This window comes from Pyrgilauda ruficollis, unplaced genomic scaffold, assembly GCF_017590135.1.
Source record: "Pyrgilauda ruficollis isolate IOZ18807 unplaced genomic scaffold, ASM1759013v1 scaffold3, whole genome shotgun sequence".
Taxonomy (NCBI): Eukaryota; Metazoa; Chordata; class Aves; order Passeriformes; family Passeridae; genus Pyrgilauda; species Pyrgilauda ruficollis.
In genome coordinates this window covers 6,054,276-6,073,880 of record NW_024524377.1, presented here as the reverse complement: position 1 = coordinate 6,073,880, position 19,605 = coordinate 6,054,276, and positions in this window count along the sequence as shown.

Here is a 19,605-nt window from a genome sequence, read left to right as displayed (position 1 = left end):
TTAAACCAAACAATATACTTAACAGAACATTAATTAGAAAACTTCCAAAGTCTTCTACCACATTCTTGTCACATAACTTTCTGGTTTTTTTTTTCTGTCAGCTATATTCTGAGTAGCTCCTCTTTTCCACTGGTATTTGTCTCCCAAGGCAGATGTAGGGAGCCTCTCCATACATTTGGTTACTAAATAAATTGAGTTCCTTTCAGCTAAATACAATCTTTTTTACAAGGCAAGCATAACATCATGTCATATTTTCTAATTTTTAATTTCTGAAATATCTTCAGGCCAAGATGTGGGATGCACAGCTTCTCTTTTCCAGGTCATCCTTCCAGATAATAATTTTTTAAGTTTTCCAGAGTTATGCCCAATCTCCCTGGAGGAGTTTCAGACAAGTAGAAAAACTATGGGGCAGGAGAAATCTCTTTCCTAGGAAGGTGTTTGGGGTGACAGTAGTAAAATGACCCATCTTAAAGAACACCACACAACAGGATTTTGATCTTAACTTTGAAGTGCTACTTTAAAGCAAAACAACTTACACAATACATGAATACTGTATTCCCTGAACCTTTAAATAATGGAACCTTTAAATTGGCGTTTGGGCAGTTGTCACAGAGGACAGTAATGATCCCCTTATTCAACTTGAATGGCTGAATAGTCACTGCCCTCATTCTGCCTATTAGCTCAAATGAAATATTTTTACTTTAGCTCATTTTCTGCTAAACTCCAATTTGAAGTGTTTTTGGTTAAACTGTAATTCTCTGAATGTCAAAATACATCAGGACTAGGAGGAAAAAGAAGACATAAAGTGATGAAATAATTTCACTTGAAATCAACGAACAGAAATATACAGTAAATGTTTTAGCTACATTTCAGAAAGAGCACAAACCCAGGAGGGGCATCAGGCTGTGATGAAAATGTATACAATTAAAGTAAAGAGCCTGAGGCAGTGCTTGCCTACGTACCACGAGGGTGCATGTTGAGATAGTTCAGAGGTTTGGGGCAAGATTTTCATCAGAAAAATGTCAGTTCATTGGGGCTGAAACTTTTCACATGAATGTATTGGTCTTGAGGAAATTTCCACTGGGAGAGGTGTCTAATCTCAAATGCAGAATTTTTGTAGAAAGCAGAATACATGAACTACCTCAAACATCTGAATATTGGGGGATGCTTTACAAATTCATATAATCTAAATGCAGCTGTAAACACTGTAAGAAACTGTAAACTGTAAAACTGTTGGAGCTAGGACAAATGCACACTGCAGTGTCTTGTTTTTATAACCTGGGTGCTGAGGCATCTCAAGCACTGAAGGATTTTGGTCTTGGAGGCTTTTGCTTGGTAGCTGAAACAGTGATTTGGAGGAGTGGAAGTAAAATGATCTGAAAGCTGGGAGCAGGGAGCAACAGTTGAATTTCAACTGGAAGAAAACAGGAGTGGAACCAGAGTAGGGTCAGACCTACCCCAGCAACAGAAATACCAAAAGTGGAAATCACTGAATGTTTGTCACAGGAATGAACATGCAGCATGGTCTTTTTGAGTGATCTCACAAGGGTTTCATCTTCATTTTAAATGACCCCTGAAATGAATAAAAAATATGTAAAAAAGATTATTAAACAATATATTATTTAAAAGAAGATGTATTTTTCCACATGTTTGCTAACAGACTTCAGGGCCTTATATTTTGGAATTTTGTGTATAAGAATCAAGTTAGTCTCTCTAGTGGAAAACTTTTTCATATAAGTATAGAACAGAGTGTTACAGTGACATTCACGGACTTGTGCAGGAAATTATTTTGTTGAGTAGAAAACCATCTTTCCACTTCAACCTTGCTCACTTTCAGTGCTGCTGTGTGCAAGACACCAAGGCCCTGTGACTTCAGCTGTGATTTCAAGTAGCGCTGGGCATGTGGTGCTGAAAATTAGATCTTTTGCAGGTCACTTGATACCCCAAAGACTCACAACTTCCTTGTAGCATTTGTTACATTTCTGTGTTCTTCCCATCTCACTCAATGATCCATCACCACATGAGATTTAATGTATTTTTACAGACTGTATTTGTTGAGAGTTGTTTGCTGTTGCTGTACACCGTGTATTGCTGACCCCTTGGCTTTCCCAGCTCTGAGCTGTGGTGGCTCTGGGATCAAACTGTGTTTGAGGAAAAACCCCACACAGGTAATCCAAGCTGCCTTCCATCATGTCAAGATAACACTCACCTGGGAGGAGATGACAATTCTTTAGGGTTAGTTAATCCTAATTGTGACTCTCCTCTCCTCTTTTCAACCTCATCTCTCAATGGATGATATAAGATAACAAATACCATCTATAGAATGGTCTATGTCAATAATGACCATGAAGAATGAAAGTTAATTAACTTTTAACAGTGGCATTTACCTCTTTGTAAGTAACTCACAGATTTTCAGCCTACACACATACAGTTTATATATTTCTGTAAATAAAAAATGGCCTCTGCACTTATACTGTTCTATTTAGAAATCTGACAAGAGTTATCAGTTCTACCCCTCACCAGATTATCTTCAGTAGATTCATTCATCTATTGAGGAAAACAACCCATATCTTGAAATTAAGTGAAAATATCCTCATTAAACACTGACAGCAAGGACAGAACTGATAGCTGCCAGCAAGAACCAGATGGATATTAGCAGTAATAGCTGGTACAAATGTAAAATGCAAAACTTGCGTGACTCTTCCACTTGCATTACTGATGGAAATTTTAAACAGCACTTATTATACTTCTCTTAAAAGTGCACAAGTATTCTTTTTCTCATTCATCCTCACATGGTGACACCCTGTTGAGGAGCCTGTAATGCACTTTTTACTTTTTCTGTGATTTTTACCTGGCTGGGCAGCAGTCCTTTATTCTGTTATGGATAATCTTTACTCAGAATTCCCGGATAATCAGCTCTCACTGCCTAGCTGATTGCATTGATCTTGCAATCAATCCTGTGCTTGTTCTGCTGCACAGCTATAATAGGGTAGTGAAGCATCCCTGGATTTTGGATCTGTATGTATCCTTGGACACATTTCCATGCATGCCTACCCTCTCCTTCATCCACCCACGTGTGAACACCTGTGCACGTGACCAAAAGCATCTTTTATGTTTGATTAGATCAAGCAGAGAACTAATAAATTTTCTTGTAGTGCTCCCTATCTGTTAACTGCCTTTGGATGAGCGTGGTTCCTGTAAGTGTTTTTGCCATCAGCCTTGTGAAGCACTGGACTTCAGGTTTGCTGCTCACATCCAGAATGTTCTCCCAGGGCTCTGCATTGACAGGCAGCCTGCCTCCAGCTCTGAGCAAAGGGCAGCATATATTTGCTTTTTTCCCCAGAAGCAGAGCAGAGATCAAATTATAGCCACTTTTCAGTTTATTTGGTTGCCCTCTAGGGAAACCCAGCTGAGCTCCTGTTTCTGAGCAAACTCTGCCTTCTCTCTGCCCCTCCCAACAGGAGGCAGAGGCTCAGAGTATTTATCCCTCATGAAGATTTCTGCTCCTTTATTCCCCCATTATCTACATAGATAGATTCACAAGTGACCCTCAGTTTTCACACTCACTGAGTTATTTTTCAGACCTTAAAAATCCTGAGACACAGGAGGAATTGAGAGGGTGGTTTCAGGTTCTGTGGGAGTAGCTGCAGTTCTGCAGCTCAGCTGCCTCCATCATCTGTGGAGCAAATTCATTGCCCACCCTCTGGAGATAAAACACCCTTCTGGCACCCAGACCTTGCAGCTCCCATGGGACACAGCTGGTTCTGTGATGTGTGCTTTAAGAAAGATTTTTGCTTTAACATTCATCTAATGAACAACATCAACTTAATTGAAGCCTCCCTTTCAGCCTGCTGCACACACTTAATTGTGGCTGGTGTCTTCCATTTGCTTAATTTGCTCTTAACTTGCCCAAATCTTCTGCAGTTTGCTGACATGAAAACAGTGGAATTCTTCCTCTTTGAAGAGCAAGGCTGCTTTGTGTTATGTGCAAATTCCACTTCATTTAATGATTTATTTATTTAGTTCTTATTTTATTTTTAGTATTGTGTCTGTGCTGCCTGTCATATGTCTAATCTCCTTATTTTTCAAATTTGTTATTTAAAGAAAAGGAAACTGGAAAAAGAACTTCTGTTACTTTACTGGCTTTAAAACATATTTGTATTTGGAAACAGTCCATGAAAAAACATATCCAGTGCTATTCTTTAATAAAATTTGTTTTCCTCTACTCTTGATGTGAACAAGTTTCTCTTACTAAGGTCCCTGTACATGGCAGCTCAGCTGCTGTTAGGATATAAAATATTGAATCATTCCCTTTGGGGCAAAAAAAAAAATAGATGCTCCAGGGACTTAAAAAACCTGGATGAAGAATAGACCAGACTTTGTTCTGGCCAAGCTATAAAAGTCCTAAGTCCTTTCTTAGTTGAGCATCTTCTAAGCTGGTATCTTAAACTAGAACCATGGTGTATATATCTGTCAAAAGTTGAGAAGAATAGTTTGTGTTTAAATACATCAGGCTCTGAAGACCTGTCTGTGCTCAGCTTCTGTTTCTAAGGTGCAAAAGCAGATCCATCCCATGGGCTTTTCTTTGGTCACCTCCAGTGTACTGGCAAAAATCTGCATGTAGGATACAACTGTCAACAATAGATAAAAAAAAATAAAAAAAAAGTCAGTCTTTTTTCTTCCCAATTATATAAGATTTAACAAGTTCTATCAGATAGAAGTAGTTTACCCTAATTATTTAAGATCTGACAAGTGCTGTAAGCAACAAAGCTGTCTGAATAAAATTATGAGGCATGTACGTGTTCATGTTCCCTGCAGATGGGACCTGAGTCATCGCAGGCTGAGGTGTACTAATTAATCCCAGCCACTGCTCTGTCCTCTCAATTAGCAGCCCCTTAGATAAGCTGTCTGGTTGATCTACAGCTGCCTGGTGGGAAATGCCCAGGTTGTGCAAGTTTTATGGTTCTGACTCCCTAGGCCAGTTGCAAAGTTATTTCAAGGAGAGCAGCTGATGTGTTTTGCAGTGTAATAGCTGTGTGTGCTCTAGGGCAAATCCCATCAGGTAACTGCAGCAGAAGGCTGGAGTCAGCATCCAAAGGATGAGGAGAAATGTGCCATCAGCTTGGCATGGTGCAAATTCCATCTCTGAACCACACTAAATCTCTCTCATAACGTTGGCATTTCTGGAAACCTGGTGAAGGGCATTTGTATTCTCATGAGTGTCAGACAAAGTGCTCTGAAGCTGTCTTAAAATCCATTTTAAATTCTTGCTATGAAATATATACCTGTGTATAAACATCACACATAGTATGAGCCAGGCCTGAGGAGCCTCAGTAACCCTTTAGTTATTTAACACTAATAACCCTGTTGTTTCCTAACATAAAATTACAACAAAATTTGTCTGGCCAAGGGTGATCACAACATGCCAACAGTGGAGTCAGAGGGGCACAAAATTTGTGTGGGAGTGTAGAGGCCCAGCTGAGGATTCTGAACTAGGGTAGGGTTTAGGTGTGTCAGTCTGCCTGTCTATTTTGTTCTCCCCTCCAGTTTTCTCCTGTTTCTCCTGGGCATCATTATTACCCTTCATTTCTGACAGTGGCTTCACAGAAGAGTGCATTTAGCCTTGGGATATGGCACACACAGAAGCAGTTTATCTCCCCTGTTTACCCAGGCTGAGACAAGAGGCCAGACCCTGTGCCTGCTTAAACTCACCCTGTAGAAACTGAAGCCATAAACTAAAGTGAAGAGGTGAAATGGAGAATGTTTCTCTGAAATCTCTGTTGCGACTCTCTCCCTCCTCAGCACTCATGAATGGAGTCTGGGTATGTAACTTCTTTACTCCAAGCCCCAGCTGCCACCAAGAGACCAAGGCACAAGAGCACTGAGATTAACCTGTGTCCTTTAATACTTTAATACTATCCTATTAGCACATTTTTTTTTTGAGTGAAAGAGTGAGTTCTGTAGGGTTTTTTTACCCCTGACTACTGTATTTTGGACAGTTGCTCTCAGGTTTTAAGATGGTGTATAATGCCTATACAGGGAACTTGATTTTCTGATGACTGCTTGCATCACTTGGTGACACCTGCATTAACCAGACCCCTGCTGAGTAAGAGGACATCCAGTATAACTTTTTCTGTCAGACTGATGGAGTGAGGATGGATGCTTTGTGCTCCAGGCACTGGCCTGGTGTCCAAAACTTTGGAGCTCTGTTCCTGGCACTGTCACACAATGACAGTGTATGAGAGCAGGTGAGAATTCTAGGGCCACTTTTTTCTCCAGTGCCTAAAGTATCAAGGGAATATCTACTGGCATTTTCAGAAGCAGCAGGAAATTGGCTTCCACAGGGCTTTTCAGCATTCCCAAGGAGCTGGGAATAGTCCTCCACCATGGACTTCTGCATCCCTAAAGTCACCCAGGCAATGGGGTCACAATATTCATAAAAAAAGGCATCTAACACAGTTTTCCTGTACAATCTCTGAGTTGCCCTCTTGAGGCAGGAGTCATTAAAAATATTTTTGTTGCTCCAAGCTGTTATGACAGGTGAAGACTATTTTCATTATTTTCCTGCTTTTGACACTCTCAGGCTGCTAACAATAACAATAATAGCAGAAATAATAGCCTCTGTTTTTATGCTAAATAATCACAGTAGAAACAATTACCCTAAAGAGTTTGCAAGTAACTACCTGGAGACAAGAGGAAAGTTTCTCCCTGCACAGGGCAGGCAGAGCTGCTGGGCTCCCATTTCTCAGGGATCTTGCAGTGATTGGGGATTCACCTCACTGGGGCTGTCAGAGCCGTGCTCAGGTAGCGAGTTCCTCTTCTGAGGGTGCTGTCAGCTACACTGAAGTGGCTGCTGAAATGGGATGCCTGAGAACCCACTCAGCCAAGACGTGCCATCTGCTTCCTGCTGACTGACAGCAGAGAAATCTCCTCCGCCCCTGCCAGCAGAATTCTCCCTTTCAAACCACGTTCTGCAGTGCCAGCATCGTTCCCTGCCATGTCATTAAAGCTGGGAAGAGCGCAGATTCTCTGTTTCTCTAGCAATTTTACAATTTCAAATCTTGTTCTTTTGGTCCAGAAAAATTTGAGCAACCTAAGTATCTCTTTCTCATTTTCCATATCTAAGTTTTATGCATTTTTTTTTTTCTTATTCAAGGAAACAGCGTGATTTTCAAAATCAAGTTGAATTAAAAAGAAAAGTTTCACAATGATGGCAGCACAATGCTTATTCTTTCTTCTAAATGATGCAGGAAAAGGTTTTTCTTTAGTGCCTTCTTATGCAAAATATTTAAATGCAAGTATTTGCTCAGTTCTTACTGGTGTTGGTTTGTGCTTTTCTTCTTCAGTGGTGGTGCACGCTGTGTGAATTGTTCACATACTGATTGTCATTTGGCCAAAAATAGTAAGTAATATTGTACTAGTTTCTATGGATTTTTAAGAGAAAATATATTGCATAGAATAGCCTTCTGCTTGCAGAAATCACTTAACTTCTGTCAGTCTCCAGCACCCCAAGAGAGGGACTGACTGCCCAGCTGGAACCCAGCTCTTATCAGATTTCTGAAAAACAGAATATGTCAGCAGTCCTAAACTGGGAGCTTAAGAGTGGAATCAAAGAAACACCTTGTCTCCTGAACAAACACTTGTTTAACAAATTGATGACGTGAATACCAAATGGGGCATTTTTCAGCCACAGCTGAAGAAAATCAAAGTGCAATTGGGTGCCAAAGAGATGGAGTCACTCCCTCCATGTCCCTCCTGCTCTCCATACCTGTTTGAATACTCCCACCTTTTTCCCTTGCACTGGAACTGAAGTTTGCTTCTGCTGGTGAGCCAATTTCAATCTCTAAAACAACAGAAATAAAATTGTGATATGTTTTTTGGGGGTTTTTTTGGTTTGTTTTGTTTTGGAGGATGGATTTTGAGGTATTTTGTAAGCTGGGTGTAAATTGCTGTACTTATTTAGCAGGGTGAGAGGTTGATTGCTCATGCTGCCTGCCTGTTTCTGTTCCTCCACCTCCTCCTCAGCTGTGCTAGTATTTTTGCATCCATGACTTGAACTACAACAAGGGATTGGAACAGGTTTAAAATAACCTAGTAAAAATGGCTTTTATTATTCTGGATCAGTTCTTCCCACAGTGTCACAAACAATTGTACCAGGACGCCTAAAGGGAGATGTTGGAGGGAGCTGGGTGGTCAAGAGAGGGAGAGGAGAGTGGCACAGGCTGCCAGAACAAATGGATGTCAAACCTGCCCTTAGCACAGTCTTGAATACCCACACAGGGCAGTAAAGAGCTGATGTGACACAAATTCACATCCCAGCTTGGTGTGCAATTCCCTCTCACTGTAGATGCAGCCCTAACTGCTGTGATGATAATAAAAAGATTCACTGATGGAGCTGCTGCAAAGCACTTGAAAGGATTTGCTCTTCCTCAGTGCATCTGGAGCAAGAAGCACAAAGGAATCTATGCTAATGTGCTGTTACGAGCTCTGTTCTTTGGGATTTATTTATTCTCCCATTTAAGACAAAACTTGCAGCTGCAAGGAGCTGAAGTGTGGACTTGAAAATAGAAGGAGACTAAGTGTATTACACAAAAAAACCTCTGAGTAGAGTCACCTCTGGCTGTGCCTTTGCAGTGTATTGTGTGTCTAAGAAAATATATATATTTAAATATATATATATATATGTATTTTTTTTTGAAACCTACAGTATTTTAAGCCTGAAGTTTCTGTATATGTGTTATTATGAAGCATGGCAGGGAATCCCACACAAGTCCTGAGTTTTATGAATATGTAAAAGCATACATGGAAAATGACTGGAAGTAGTCTTGGTTTAGAGCTCTTAGGAACAAACATATGTCACTGGGGGTCTCTAAGCATGGGCAGCACCTCTTAGGTTGCTACTGAAATTCCTTGTATCATTTAAGAGAGTTGTTTCACTTAAATCTGAAATGGCTTTGATCTCTCAGGAAGTAGATGCAGGTAAGGCACTTCGTTCAGCGCCATCAGCAGGATACAGGGAACCTGACAAATTCATGCCTGAGCTTTCTCTTTCACCCTTAGCCAAGTAAGCTTACTATTTTCACATACTTAAAAAAATATTTTTATTAATTTTATGGGTGCATATTTGATACTTGTGCTCCCCAAGACTTGCTCATGGTCAATTGCTAGTGGGATGAAATGGTTTTCCTACTGTGTGGTCACCCTGCTCCTGGTTCTGCTTGTGTATTTTCACAAGCATCTGTCCCTCCAACACGAACTGCTGGGAGCTGAAATTCAATTGTGTCAGCTGCATCATCTGCAAATCTGTCCTAATGAAATTTGGCAAAAGTGGTCAAAGTTGCTCCAGACTAAATGCAACTGCCACATGTTTTTGACAGCTGAGATGACAGTCCAGCACATCTCTCATAGCTCAGGATGGCATGCATCATTAGATTTACAGAATGGGAAAGAGAAGCCTCTGCTAGAAGCTACTGGCCTTCAGGCTTTCACATTATTTTTTCAGTTTCCTTGAAATTCAAACAAATTAGAGGCCTTGAAAGATCAACCATGAACAGATATAGTTTGTCAGCTACTTTAAAAAAAATACAGAAAAAGCAATCCAAAATACTGCAGCTGGTATATTGCTCTTTTTTAAAAAAAAAAAAATCTGTTGTATTTAATTAATTAAATTTAATTTCAACACCCAGAGCAGGGGACAAAGGTTCTTAAGGAATTTCCTTTTTTGGCACATTTTCATACTCTTTTACAGAATTTTCAGTGGCTGCCCACACTGAAGTGAAATGTTTGTCTAGTTCAATATCCCAGGTTATATTTTATGGGTGAATTTCTTCCAATGAAACAAGTCAGATGGATAGCCAGACATCCCTCAGCATCCACTTCAGTCCAGAGCTGGAATCTGGAGACAAGGGGAGAGAACAGCACAACTGCAAACCTTTAATAAGGCTGCAGCAAGTTTCCTTGTGGGCTCCAGAGCCCACAGGTCTGTCATCATGGCTATCAGGGAGAATAAGGTAAAGAAAAAATATCCTCTCACATGGGAATTTTCTTCTCAAGGCAGTAGGGACATTTTACATTCATTAAAATACTCATATGTGACTCAGTTTAGAAGTTCTCCTTAGCAGTATCACTCTGCATATCTGTTACCACTTAGATTCCCTTAACATTTTTAAGAAATATTTACATATCTTTATTTCTCCTTTTTTTTTTTTTTTTTTTTGAGATGACAGGTCCATTAAAAGGAAATGTGGCAAAAAACTCTACTTGTTCTGTGCAAATTAATGTTCAAGGAGTATACAAAAACTAGAGAAATGTAATTTTTTTGGCCTCGGTAAAAGGATGCTTGGAGAAACAAATATAACAACAATAACAACAATGATAATAATAATAATAACAATGATAGAAACAACAACAACAACAACAACAATAATAATAATATCTCTCTTATCATGAGGTGATGAGGGCAGACTCCTGAGGTGGAGTAAAGAGCCTGTATCCATTCATGTCAAAGGAATTGGGCTGATTGACATCATCACAAGTGGGAAGGATATGGGGATGTATATCAGATAAAAACAGGAAAAAAGGAAACAAAAATCAGCCTCTGAATAGTTCCATCCTGGTTAGGAATGTGCACTGGGGAAAGTAGATATAAATAATAATCTTTAGCTCTAAGAATGATGTTTTTCTCTTCATTTTTCTGTGAAGAGTGATATTTCAATTTATTTCATTAAGACTTTAATTCCCCATCCACCATGCCCTTTTCCCTTGAGGAAAGTTCATAAATATTTCCTTGTTATTTCTCTCTTTCTCAAGTTGCTGCTTGTGGAGAACCTGGAAGAATTTGTTTGTTCAATGTGAATCCTTTCTCTCATCTGTCCTGCTCCTTTGACCAGGTCTGGGAGTTGGGGTTTAACCCCAGCTGGAAACAGCACACAGCCTCTCACTGCCCACAGCTGATGGGATGGGAGGAGAAGTGGAAAAATGTAAAACTCAAGGGCTGAGATAAAAACAGATTAACAATTAAAGTAAAATATACTCCAACAACTACTACTACTGCTAATAATAATGATATGGAATATTTCTTTGGCCACTTTTGGTCTCCTGTCCTGGCCATGCTCCATTCCAGCACCCTGTGCAACTTCTCACTGACAGAGCATGGGAAACTGGAAAGTATTTAACTCTGGGGGAGGAAAAAAAACCTTAGAAAAAACAAAATTCTAGTGTGTTATCAACATTATTCTCATACTGAATCCAAAACACAGCATTGTACGAGTTAGTGGGAAGAATGTTAACTCCCAGCTGCAACCAGGACAATGTGAAACAGCAGCACAGAGCTTTTTCTATTCTGTTACCTCCTTAATTCCATTTAATTTCTAGTTCCTTTGTTATGTTCAGTATTTCAGCCTTGAGCTGTCTGTTCAAACTGCATCCTCAGCACGCTGGCCACTTCCCTTCACCATCTCCCATGGAACCTTTAAATATAAATTTGTATTCTGACATTAATTTTATATATCTGGGTTTTTTTTTTAATCCTGACACTTATTACAGAATAATCCTCTTAACCTCTCAATTTATGTTTAGCATGTTTTTTTCCTTTGAGATGTAGTAGCTCTTTCCTGTGTATTGTCCCTCTGCTATTTGGCTGGGAGAAGGACCCTACTCAAAAGGGAATTTTTTTATAATCCTGTAAAATTCTGCTTCGTTTGAGTCATAAACCAGTTAAAAATGTGAATTTCCATCATCATCTCTTTACTGACTTCCTCAGAAACTTACAAAAAGTCAGTTTTGGTTAATTATGAATGCTCCACACCACCCTCAAAGTGTTGGGCCAAGGCTGGGACCAGAGACCAGCTGTCTGCTGCTCGTGGTTTTGCCTACTCAATATTTGACTCTGGCTTGAAGCTCAGGTTCCAGCCTGGAAAAAACCAACCAGCTCAGCACTATTCCATCCAAAGGCAGCTGGGAGCAGCAGGCAGCAGGCTGGCTGGGAAGCAGCACTTCTCCACATTCACCCTGCTCTAGCCAAAACCAGCTCTGGATTGCAAATCCTCCTGCTCTGTTCCAGAAGTGATGAGGGATAAATGGCTTCCAGATGAAAACAATAATAATAATAATAATAATAATAATAATAATAATAATAATCACCCAGCTGATCTTGGCACTGCTCATGGTCACTCCACAGGGATGAAGGAGCATCTCTGGTGGCAGCACAAAGCAGTTCTAACTCCTGGCTATTAATATTAATAACTCTTGTAGATAAAGGGAGGTGCTTTCCTCACAGAATCAAACCATCCAACATCATCCTTCTAGAATATTTTCCATCAAAGTTATTTTTTGTTTTCTCTAAGTGTTGGCCTGATCCAAACCTCACTGTAGCCTGAGGAAAGATCCAGTCTCTCTGGATCTTCTTGAAGAGTTTGGCAGCTTGAGCACAGGAAAGCTCTTCCTGGTTTTATTTTAGAACTTCTTAAAAGTATTCATCTATTTTCTATTGGATTTTGCCTGCTTTGCAGTCCAAGCATCCCATCTGTACATGTATTAGCATTCAGGTAATCTCTTTTTTAACTCCAGATGCACTGAGAGAATTTCTAGTTGCTAGTTGGAAGTAAGTTTTTGCCCCGATTTTACTTTATTCTTGACATCACCACAGATTTTTTGCATCACCCTTTTTACTAGGCAATAGCATCTTGATGTTTAAAACAGTCCATATTCTCACTAAAGGGGCATGCAGCTAAAGGAAATAAGTACTTGCCTTGGTTTGGGAAATAAGAAATACTGAATGATGTAAAAATTTAAAGGACTTAAATTTATTATAAAACCCAAGACACTTGCTAGGAGAAAATTTTTTGGGATTACTTTTTTTCCTGTTCCCAAGTGATTTTGATATCATTGTGGGACTTTATCATGACCTTGCTCCTCCTCCTAAATTAAAACTGAAACCAGACACAGGGCAAGCATCTCTACAGACAGCAGCTGCATGGAAAACTTCACACAGCTTCAGAGCTGCAAGTTATCTGCTTAAGGATATTGCTGAGGAACCAGATGGAGAATAGTTTTCCACAGTTAACCATCTGGGCCCTGCGGTGATACACTCTGCCCTGAGCATTACTGTGGGAATTGACTTCATGGGGGGAAAAAGCAGAGAAAAAGAGACGGGCAGAGAAAGAAGAGCATAATGTTTTATACTGCAAAAATATGCAGCCAAAGAATCACCATTTTGTCACACATTGCAATTTCCTCATCTCTGTCTGTGTTTATAACCTGTGGGATAAGAGGAAGAGAAAGTGAGACACTAATGGTTACTACAGCATAAAAGCCAGCTGTGAAAGAGTTCAGAAATGGGGTTTTGGTTTTGATGGAACTTTGATTGAGCTATTAGATCTCAAAGCGAAAGACAAGACTTTCTGATAGAGCTTTAATTTGTTTATATTGATCTATAATTTTAGCTCTGCTGAAGTAATTTTTGGAGTTCTGTACTTCAGAGCTTCCAGTCAATGCTGTGGTTCACATGGAGTGGTTTGTAGTGACCAGAGAAAGGTTGGAAATACGGAATATTCCAGGAGGTTTGTGGAAAACACCAAATGCCTTTGGCAAATAGTTGGAGTCAAAGAAAAAAATAGAATGAGTGGATTTTCTGAGCAGTCCTGCTGTATGGCCTCAACATGAAATCTATAGGCAAAAAGTCTTTAGGTGTTAAATACAAAATTGTCCTGGAACCAGAAGACAAAACAAAGCACATTTTTTACTCAGGTGCTCATGAGGGCCTATAATTTGCATTGCTGGTTGCAGTCTTTAGCTGAAGTTTTCCATGCTATCCAGGCATTGCATTCTGGCTTTTTTTCCTGCTATGTTGATTCTCCAGCATAGAATATTATGTCATCTTACGCTGTGTGCTTCTCTCTTCCAGGGCAGTTGTGGGATCTTTTTCCTCTAGCTATTCACCTGCCTTTGCAAGGCTTGTAGGAAGCTGTTGGAGACCTTTTTTCTTTCTGCCACATTTCAGTGAAGCTTGACAATGGGTTTTCCTTCCTTCCTTAGTAAAATTGGCTAAAATGGAAAGCTGAATTTTTTTTTTCTAAAAAGAAAAAAAAAAAAAAAAGAAAAGAAAAAGAAGGTAAAAACCCCAGAAAATCTGATTAATCTCATAGCTCTGCTAGTTTTGAACTACCCAGATAATGCAGGTTAGCTCTAGTGGACTATTTAATGGTATGAGCCATTGAATTACTGAAAGTCACTGAGCAAATATCATCAACCTCCATTGAATATTAAAACCTTATATAGGGTTTCAGACTCTAGTTTGGTTTTTAGGTGTATGACAGGCTGAGAGACATTAAGTAGTTATAAAAAGCCACAAAGACCTGGCCATTCAGCACATTTTGAAGCTGGAAATAAAAAAGGTTAAAGTTTCTATGACCTTTAACTGGATTGAACTGAAATTTTTTGTGATATATGTATACAGCAGCTGTTGTGTAAAGGGAGACAAAATTCCCTGTAATGCTTTAAATCACTGTTTATCTTCTATTTTAAGAAAGCCCCAGACCACTCCAGCGTGGTGGCACACGTGCTCATGTGTGCTTACTGCATCTGGATGTTCACAAGGAACTAACAGATATAACTGATTATCAGGTAATCATCAGATCATTAAAAGGTTTTTTTTGTCTCTTCCCAAAAGAAAATCTGTGGGGAAACTGTAATGATTGGGTTTTATTTCTGTGTGTGTCACTGGTGTGGAGCAGACTGTGTGCTTTGATGTTGAGATCGGCCTCAGGTGTTAATGGCATGAAATTGTTTATGTGGGGGATAGAACACATATAGGCACATATCTCACTCTGTGAAATCATTCCCCATGTTTCTTTTGTCTGCCTATTCCTGAAAACTGATTTTCCTTGTGCAAATAGCTCTGTGGAAGAGACATTCCATGGTTTGAAGCCTTAAGTGATACTCATAGATGGCCTCTAAAGAGGTGGAAATAGATTTTTGGTTTCTCTGGATGACCCTGCTGTATGCTGAGTAAGACAAAAGTCTTCCTTCTTAAATCACAGGAAGGTACCAAGGAAGGTGTTTGGAAGGTCCCAAAGGGATACCCGGCAGTAGAGGCAAGGAGAACATTGAAATCACAAAATAATGTAAACAGCTCTTATTCTCTCTTTTTTTCTTTTATTTTTTTATTTAAATGCAGTTCTCAGGCTGCAATCTGGCGCCAACTCCTTCAGTTAAAAATTAGAGTAATCTTTTTTGCACAGAAGAGAGGAGCTTCCTCAAGAATTACATCATTTAAGTTGCTATAAGTTACCTTTTTGCCATTTATGGACCCTTCAGGGTGGCTGCTGAGTGTGTGTCACTGCAGTGGTGTGAGGGCTGCCTTGGAGCAGTGTGAAAAGTGCCACCCTGGGAGGGCAAGGGCCCGATGACAGAAGCTCCCATTGCTCAGAGGGTCCCTTTTTGCTAATAGGAGGTGGCATGAAATACTCAATCATCATTAAGTGGTCAAAGATTTTAATCTGCTCATAAAATTGCATCTACAGTAATTGAGTCGCTCAGTGTGTGTCTCTAATTGCCTGATCACAGTGCTCCTCTGGCTTTGAAAAATGACAGAAATAACATGTTTTATTAAAAGACAGAATTTATAGTAATTTGACTCCAGAAGCCCAAAGCTTGCACAGACTCACACTGTGTTACAGGGACTCAGATTCATTCTTCCTGATGCTCATTTAAATGTCCTGTGAACATTTGAAAAACATGCCACTTTTAGTTGTTCAAGCTGTGTTTTGCAAGCAGTGCAGGAAGCCAGGGGAATCATTGCCACACAGTGTTGTGTATGCAAAAAAAAAAGTCTATATATGTTTTAAAAACTGTTAAGACATGGTAGGGTGGGAATGGAATATTTTTGGGCTGACAAATTATCTTTGGCTTGGCCTTGAGTAACTAACCTCTGGAGCTGAGAGAGTGCTTGAGGGAGACACAGTTGTGTGGTGGCACAGCTGTGACCTCTTCCCTGAGCCTCCACATCCAGCTGCTGTTTGGGACATGAGCTAAAAGCATCTTTCTCATAGGCTGAACACTGCTGGTAGAGCATGTTGTCATGAAAGCACCTAACACTCTATTTATGCCATGCAGAATTCACTAAGGAAAGGTTTCAACTATTTTAGTTCCCCTTAATGATATTAAAAAACCTACAGTCCTGTATTCTCTATGATCTTTATTTCCCCCCCTGCCAGTCCTACATATTGTCCTGTTTTCTGTTCTTTGTATGCTATTTTTTCCTCTTCACATTCACCTCCTTGAATAGAGTTTGCCTGGTAAGATTCCTCAAACAGGAATGATCATATAAACATTATAGTGTGAACACTTCCCTTTTATTCTTGGACAAATTGCTCACTGCAAGGGAGAGTGTATCCAGAACTGCTATACATAAAACAATGGCATTTTTATTGTGCTGTGATGAGAACAGTTCACCTTGCTGATGACCTCAGGAAGGCAGGCTGTTTCACACCTGCCATTGCAGCTAACTGAGATTTCAAAGATCCCTTTTGAACATATATCACCCAAAGGCTTCTCTTAGCACATTGACTCTTTGTTCCTCTCCTCCATCCTGGGGTTTAACATGCTGATGAAGGCCTGCAGAGAGCACAGCAATGCCAATAGATTGGGCTTGGAGAGAGGCAGACTTTGAAGGAATGTGAAATGAGTAAGGAGAAACTTGGCTGAAATCCAGCAATACAGACAGGAGGTGGAGAAGAACTAAAATTTTAGTCAACAGCAAGGCCACAATTAAATTTCAAAACACCAAACCCAAACAAATCAAAAGCTCAGAGCCAGATGGCAGAATATGTGCTTTGTTCATGCAATCCTATTGATCCCAGGGTGGGTTCCTCTGTGGGATTGCTCAGCCACAGGCACAAATTAAATTTCTGCGTGGTGGTTCAGCAGGACCTTGTCCTGCAGGGACTGGTGCAGTGGGTGCCAGCAGCACAAACAGAGCTTTACCCTGGCTCTTGCAGATTCCCCCAAGCAAGTCCTTGGCAGCATTGGTGGGAACAAACTCCAGGACAAGAGTGACTGCAGCACCTCAGGAGTGGGGTAAACCGGGCTAAACCTGTGCAAAACAGAAACGTGGAACTTGAGAGACCTTTTGATGCTCCCAGTCATGGCTGGGGAGCGCCTGTGAGTTTGTCTGAACTCTGTTCTGCAATTCATTCCTTACAACATAGCTTTGGCCTATAATTTTTCTAGATTTGTTTTAAAAGTACCAGTTGAGGGAAAAAAATGGGTGTTAAGACACTTGTCTGTGACTTAGTTTCTCAATTTTGATTTTCCCCCTTCTGTCCAACAGAGAGATAAACAGGAATCAAATTCACTCACAATGTCAAATACATGTACATGAAAGTTTCCTTCATTTAAGTGGGCAAGAAGTCTTATTAAAGTGCAAGGGTAAAATGGATAAAAAGTGAGTTTTCCTTCCATTTTTTTACATTGGAGGCCCTTTGGAGGCGTCCATTCTTTTTTCATGATCTGTTACAAAGAAAAAATTTCTAGGCTGTGTTCCCTCCCTACCACTGGAACAAAATTCCTAATATCCTTTGAAATCAATTCTGTTCTCACATGTCCAACTTATCAATGAAGGGAAAGCAAGAAAGATATGTTGTTTATTTATAGTGTCTATTTATATTGTTGAGACCATGCTTATAGAGTCTTTTTTCTGTTACATCTGAAGCATTTTTCCTCAAAGGTACTGGTGTATGCAAATACCATTGGAAAAACAGGAAACACAAGCACTGAAGGCAACCAGGAGGTTTTGAAGAACAAGTAAAAGGAGATGAAAACAAGGAAACTACTGAAATGGAAATCTCAAAAGTAACGAATTTTCAAATCCATATAGAATCAGTAAACATAAGAGAAAAAAATTATATTATTCTTTTCAATTTCGCGAATTTTAAAAGAGATAACTGCTCAGTAAAATTTATTACTTACTTTGTTCTGATGAAAAAATGGATTAATCTTTGGAAGGCAGCAGGGGAAGGAAAGGAGAGTAAGTGTGGGACAGTACTGGAGAAAAGTTTGGACAGAGGAACTCCTACAGAGTGCCAAGGCAGGGTTAAATGCAGTAACAGGCACACGCACACTGGATTCAGGAAATGAGGGAAGGAACCAGTGAACCTTCTAAGTGACATTTAGAAAAGTTCACCATTTCAGCAGCGATTCCTGAGAACTGCAAAGCAGAAAATAAATCTATTTCTAGAGAATAGACATTGGTTTCAGCTTTAGATTTATTGCCTTCAAACAAAAAAAGAATTTAGCTTGGAAAACTAATCTAGCCATGACCCTTCATGCAATTAGTCAGACTGAGTGACTGCAGAACTGGGTAACACCTTTCCCATTCCCTGGTAAGGATCTGTCTTCAGTGCTCAAGGATCAATTCATCCACTGAGCCCCACTGAAGCCAAGTGGAGCAACACACAGGGCTGTGACCTGTTTGTCACCTCTCTGATGACAAATTGGTCAAGGTGCTCAGTGTGACCCAGAGGCACAGGCAGAAGGCAAGAGGCACAGAGCTGCTCTGCAGAGAACACGACTTGCCAGGAGCCAGGGAAGCCTGGCCTGTGTGTTTCAGGCAGGGGGTGATGCCCTGCCAGTGCTGCCCTGTGCCCAGGTGTGGCTGTGTTCGAGGGTCCCCAGGACGAGGGAAGAGATGAGAATCTTGACTCCATGTTTCAGAAGGCTGATTTATTATATTATGATATTATATTATATTAAATGATATGCTAAAACTACACTAAAAAGAATAGAGAGAAATTATACAGACAGAAAGCAGGAAAAGAAAGGAAAGGAAAACGGAAAAAGGGAAGTAGAGGGAAGGGAAGGGAAGGGAAGGGAAGGGAAGGGAAGGGAAAGGAAAGGAAGGGAAGACCCGTGACTCTTAGAGAGTCGACATGGCTGGACCATGGTTGGTCATTGACTAGAAACAATTCACATGAGACCAATGAAAGATGCACCTGTTGGTGAACAACCTCCAGACCACATTCCACAGCCATCAGATAGTTACTGATTGCATTTCTTTTCTGACGCTTCTCAGCTAGAATAGGAGAAAAATCTTAGCAAAGGATTTTCATAAAATATCACAGTGACAGCCAGGGAGGCTGGGAGAGATCCGAGGTGCTGCCAGGTCATGCTCTGGAGATGTTCAAGGAAGAGGCACAAGGTAAGCCTCAGCATATTTTATGAGAAATCCCCAAACTGGTGGAACTTTTAAAGACGTGGATGTACACAGGCCAGAAAGGAAAGTGCTGCAGTTGGTTTCTAGCTTTGGATGATGGAGCACTCAAAAATTGGGTGTTCATTGAGGTGTTTCCTCTAGTCCCAAAATTATAAATGTGTTCCTAGATAGCTAATCCAGCACAGAGCCTTCTGCTACCACAGTTTCTTTATAAATATTAATAATTTGCCACCAAGTGGAATTGTTGTGAGGCTAAATAAGCCACTGTGCTGTGCTCACACATTAATCTTATTGGAGGCTCAGGGGGAAAGGGGAAGCAAAATACTTCAGTGAGAGATTAGTCTAGGTTATCCTCAATGGAAGATTAATCCAGAAATAGGCTCTACATTTTCTAC